The following is a 5605-nucleotide window of genomic DNA, read 5'->3' on the forward strand; positions in this document are numbered from 1 at the left end:
CACCGAGGGTTGCGATCCCGTTGCCGGTCCCGGTCTGGTACGGAGGCGACACTGAGGGTTGTGATCCATTGCCGGACATGGAAAAAGACAAAAAAAAGGGAAAAAAAAAAAGAACATAAGATTATGATACCTCAGAGACCAGAAACTAAGATGATGTTTCTTTCTATCCACCACAGAAAAAAAATATTGTCGGATGTAATAAAGTGAATGTACCTATTTAATGGAATCAGTATTGTCAGGAATACTCACGCTCATGAAAACATCAAAAAACACCCAGTGCACCACCATACTATGCTCAGGGTGAAATAGTAATCAATCTATCTACAATGCATGATTGATACCTTTTGCATTTCACAATGATTAATTGGCAAGAACAGGTGTTTGAAGAGTCTCGACTACCTCTTCTAGGGGCTTTAGTGGGGTCTAAAGTTTCACTCGGCAGTGATCTGTGAGAACACTTCATCAAAGGAGGTGATTAGGGTGGGTAGAGTTTCGTGAACTCAGAAATTTCGTTTGCTCACTTTCCAAAGTGTAGCTTTTGTTCAGATTGATGCTAGATGTCATCGATGCCTCCTGAAGGTACAAGAGCCCACCCTGCTCTTGGGGACGTGGGGGGGGGGGGCACGTGGTCTGACGAGGGAGCTCCCCTGGGCATGAGACAACCAATACCCAGGCCCAGGGATGCCTGTGTAAGATGCTGGGTGACTTCCCCAGGGGCTGGTCACTATGGGTAATGCCAAAAGCTAGAGGACAGTGTCATGTGACTAGAGACACCTTCAGCAAGGCCTAAGACTATTTAGAGATACAAGCTGAAGAAATGGTAGTCACGGCAAAGGCATTCAAGGAATCCCTCTGCACTGGGAACGAACTCAGGAGGAAATCCTATCTGGGACGGGAAGTGAGTCAGGGCTTGCTTACAACTCTGGAGCAGGAGGACAATTGGATTTTAGAAGAGACTTAGTCATGTATACCCTTGGGTTTCAAAAAATTCTTGGATTTTTTTTCACGTTCCATTGTTGAATCCTAGAAAAGGTGCCTGAGGAAGGGTCTTTAGGCAAACCCGTCTGTGGGGAGGGGCACAGGTCTGGGTCAGGCTCTGAAGGATACAAGATCTGGACAGCACTAGGAAGGCCTCGGTAAGGCATTTCCGACGTACCAGGGCCTTTCTGGGGGAGTTGGCAGCCATTCAAAACTATGCCTTATCCCATCTTGTTAGAATCTAAAACCGAGGCTGGAGATGGAGCATTTAGGCAGGTGGTCTGTAGTTTACACACTACTTAAAATTCCTGAAGCCACCTACAGTAAAGGCTTGAAATAAATTATGGGAAATCACTTGAATAATCTTGCAAACACCCATGGAATGCTTGAACAAAGGCCGCCTAAAGACCAGGGAAAGGCTGCCAGGAGCCAGTGCTCAGTTTACCTGGGAAGCCCCAGGGAACAGTGAGAGGAAAACACGGGGGTAAATATCCCACCTGGGCTTCAAGCAGGCTCCATTCATTGTATTCTCTTTTAACAGAGTATTTTGCCCAGGCTAATCTCAGACTCACTCTCAGAAACTGGGGAAGAACACGCTTTTTGTTTTCCATAAATTAACCAATTAATTAATGAATTGATTATGAATGAGGGGCCCTATTAGAAGGATAAACCCTAAAGATACCATCCCATCCCAGCCTGTGGAGGGCCCCGTTGTGACCCGTCCTGCCATCTGGTATGATATGCTCATGTGAACCACTGGTGGCCTTGGGGGAGGGAAGGATCCTGATGTCACCGCTCATTTCCTTACAAGAGAAATGGCAAACTAACTATAAAAGCAAACCAACCAACCAACATGTGCCCGGCAACCAGCGATCGGCAATCAGAAGCAGGAACGTGCCCCTCTGTCCCCAGAGGAACGTGACAACTGCCCAGCAAGGCTCCTCCCAGTGCCACCTCTCAGGGCCTCCTGGTTAGAATTTCAGTTATTCCTCATATAATTTCAAGGGATAACAGGATGCTATTCATTACTCTAACGGGTTCAGGTTATTTCAAGTGTGATTTAGCAGTATTTACTTGATGCGTATTCAACAGTCACTTGTCCATTGTGTGTGGGTCAGCCTTGTGGAATCTCTAGGGATCCATAGACAGAAAAAAAAGACAGCTCCTGCTCTCAGGGTGCTCATGGCCAGGGAGAAACATAAGCCAGGAAATCGACAATGACAGCTCCGTGGACCATGCCAGGTCTGAGGCATGCAGATCACGTCAGGGGTTACAGACCAGGGTAAAGAAGAGGCATCTAGTTCAGTCCCAAGGGACTCCAAAGGGAAATGCTTTGGTAGAAAAAAAATATGCTTAAGGTGTGTTTTCAAGGAGAAATAGAAGTTAGCCAAGCCATGGACACTTGGCTTGTAGGGCACCTGGGGGAAACTGAGGAAGGCAGAGACCAAGCAATGAAGATTCTTCTAGGCTGTGCTAATGATGCTGTCGTTTGCTCTGAAGGCTGTGAGGAGCCTGGCAGGATCAGGCTTACAGTGTAGAAAGTGTATCCCAGCAGCAGTGTAAAGGACAGAAGGTAGAAGATCAAGACTAGAGGTTTAGAATAGGGATGAATCGGTGGAACGGCACTGGTGAGCCACTGCATATGGAGAAAGTAGAGAAAAGGAGCTGGACGTGGTGCCCACGTGTCTGATTCAGACAAGCCCACCTTCACTTATACATGCAACACCGAAGGGATATGTTGAAAAGATGACAAAACTTTAAACGTTTCCAAAGTAGACATTTGAAAGTTTCTAAGGTAAACTCAAATGATCTTAATTCCACACGCTTATTCTAGGTTTCACTCTGGCTTTGAATCAAGAGGCAGAGCTTTAAGTACCCGAGAGGTGTCTGGATTGCAGAGTTGAGTTATGATGGCGTGATGTTCTCAGGGTCTATTACAATTCCCACTTCAATGGGCTGTGACCTTGAATACACAAAGGATCAGGATCCCGAGAATAGAGACTCTGCTGCCATGCAAGCAAGATATATAAATATGAATGTCAAACCACTCCAATGCATGAAAGGCTTTTAAAATGCCTAAGAGTTCCAAAGTGCACCGGGCTTCACAGAAGCATAATGAAATGGTAATGAAGACAACCAGTAGCAGAGACCACCCACCAGCGGTTTTATAGCTGTGACTAGGAATGAAGGGCCTCCCTGGAACTATTGACAGTGGATGGCATTGTCATTTTTAGCACATACTAAAGCTGTGATTGTGAGAGGAATTGTCTCTGTTAAACTGGAGCCAGAGTATTTATGGACATCCCCACTCCCACCACATTCCTGTGCCATGGCCATAGGTAAGAAAGATGGAAAATGGCTACTTGGTTGCCACACATTTTCCCATAAATTTCCTGCCCAGGCTTAATTAACTGAAGAAAAAATACGCTTCAGAAGCCCCTTTTTGGAGGGCCTCAAGCTTAAGTTCAGCACAGGCCCCTACCTTCCCATTTATTCCTTGTCTTCTGGCAAACCTTGGGTCACGATCCCCACTCAGGCCACCCACAATGCTATAGGTCAAAGGACTGCACTTAACCCTGGAAGGAGTTTCTTTCTTGAGCTATAAGAAGAGACAAAATCATTTGCTTTGGTACATGGGATGCAAATATCAGACAATAATACCTTCATTGTCCCTGCTTTAGAAACACACCACACGTGCGTGCACACATGCACACATACACACACATGTGCAAAATGCCTCCACAATCTATGCTCTAGGAAGTGAGTGCAAAGAAAAAAAATCTTGCTCATCTTTTCATTATTTTGTAGTTAAGGATACTCAGTGCACCAAGAGTGTGGTGAGGCTTTAGAGATTCTCAAGTCCTTCCTAGTGGATTTTCAACTCTGCAGTCCAAGACGGGCAGGCAGGAAGACTGAGTGGTGGTCACTAAGTGGCCAGTTTTGTTCTCTTTCAGAGGTCAGAGTCTTGGGACAGGCCAAGGAAAAGGACCCTGGGGCCAAGGAAGTTTACGTGTTTGCCCTTTCTGTAAGGAGTATGGTTTCTCTTGTCCCAAATGCTCCATTCAGCTGGACATTGACTTTTTTTTCCCCTGCTGTCTCTTGGGTGGCCTCTAGAATGAGGGATTCATTTGTACCATAAATGTTATGTGCCAGGCACTGCAGGGAGTGGGTTCCCTTCACAGCACTAGCTGGGGTGCCTCACACGGCCCATACTCCGTCAGGGTTGACAGACCCATAGGAAGTCATTAGAACCAGAAAACTCGCAAAGACAGAAACCCATCTGAGAAGAATAGAGACCAGGAATGTGTTGGTATAAAACAAAACTGAACAGAGTCTCTGTTGAGTAGGTTGAGAATTTCATCAGGCCTCGAGGGCTACCCACATGAGGGATGAAAGCATTGGGGAAAGTCACAGGATAGCTGAAGCTTGCATCTGAAGCTTGCATCTGATGGCATCTGATGAATGTTCCAGTTTCAAAGACACCCACAGAGCCATTGCTAATGCCCCTTAAACTATAAAGATGGTGTCCCAACCTCATTAAAACACATCGGCTGGAAGAATAGACTCTGGAGACAGACACACCTGGCTTGGATTTCACCTCCCCCTTCCTAGCTGGGTAACCCCAGGTATGTCAGTCCTGTTGAGACTTGCTTTCCTCATTGGCAAAATTGGGTATGAGAATAATATAAGTTGCACATGGAATTATTATGATGAAGGGAAATATTGCCTGAAACATCCCAGCATTCAATAATGGTAGCCCTTAAGATCTGATTAGACTACATGGGGCAGAGCCAGGAGTGTGGGTAGGAGACGGCCGAGTCTGGGCACGGAGTGGGGAACATGTACTTCTGACCCTGATTTTTGACCACAATGGTGACTTCCAAATTGGACATAGCTTTGGAATAAAGTGTCTATTCTGGACATCTCTGGCTGTGCTCATCTCCAAGTCCTACCATACCATGCTGCCCATCTGCCTCAATGCCAACCCCAGAGCATAGGCGTGCACAGCAGCGTGCCAGCCTCTGTCCTCACCAGGGAGATGATGTGTGACATGCTTGGTCTCCAGCCCTCTAGACATGCCTGGAACCCACTACCCTGATTTCACCACTTTCAGCAATTTTGTACATTGCGACACAGATTTTGCTGCATTCCAAGCAACAGCCATATACTCAACGAGTCCAAGGGTACAGACTGCTGAAAAAAAGCCTCTCCATTTTCTTAGTCAGGGAAACTTGCCTTTGATGGAAGCCCAGGGAAGAGCACCCCAGATTGCAGTTCTTACTTTGAATGACTCTCAGGTGTGTCTACGTAACTTGAACAAGGAGAGTCACAGGTAGGTAAGAGAATCCTGGCAAACACTCATAGCTTCTTATGTGCTGGGAGGGCAGGACTGGAGGAAAAGGAGGGAGAAAGGAGGTAGATAAAAGAAGTAGTTGGGAACGTGACAGAATTACCTATATACTCATTATAGACGGAATCTGAAGCGACCTTAAGGACGAAAATCCCTGAATTGACAAACAATAACTTTTCTTATCTAATGACTCCAGCTGAAAGACATATAATTTCTTTTTTTTTTTTCCTTTTTGTCTTTTTTTTTTTTTTTTTTTTTTTTTTTTTTTTTTTTTTT

The sequence above is a fragment of the Galeopterus variegatus genome, unplaced genomic scaffold, assembly GCF_000696425.1.
Source record: "Galeopterus variegatus unplaced genomic scaffold, G_variegatus-3.0.2 Scaffold792, whole genome shotgun sequence".
In the NCBI taxonomy this organism is placed as follows: Eukaryota; Metazoa; Chordata; class Mammalia; order Dermoptera; family Cynocephalidae; genus Galeopterus; species Galeopterus variegatus.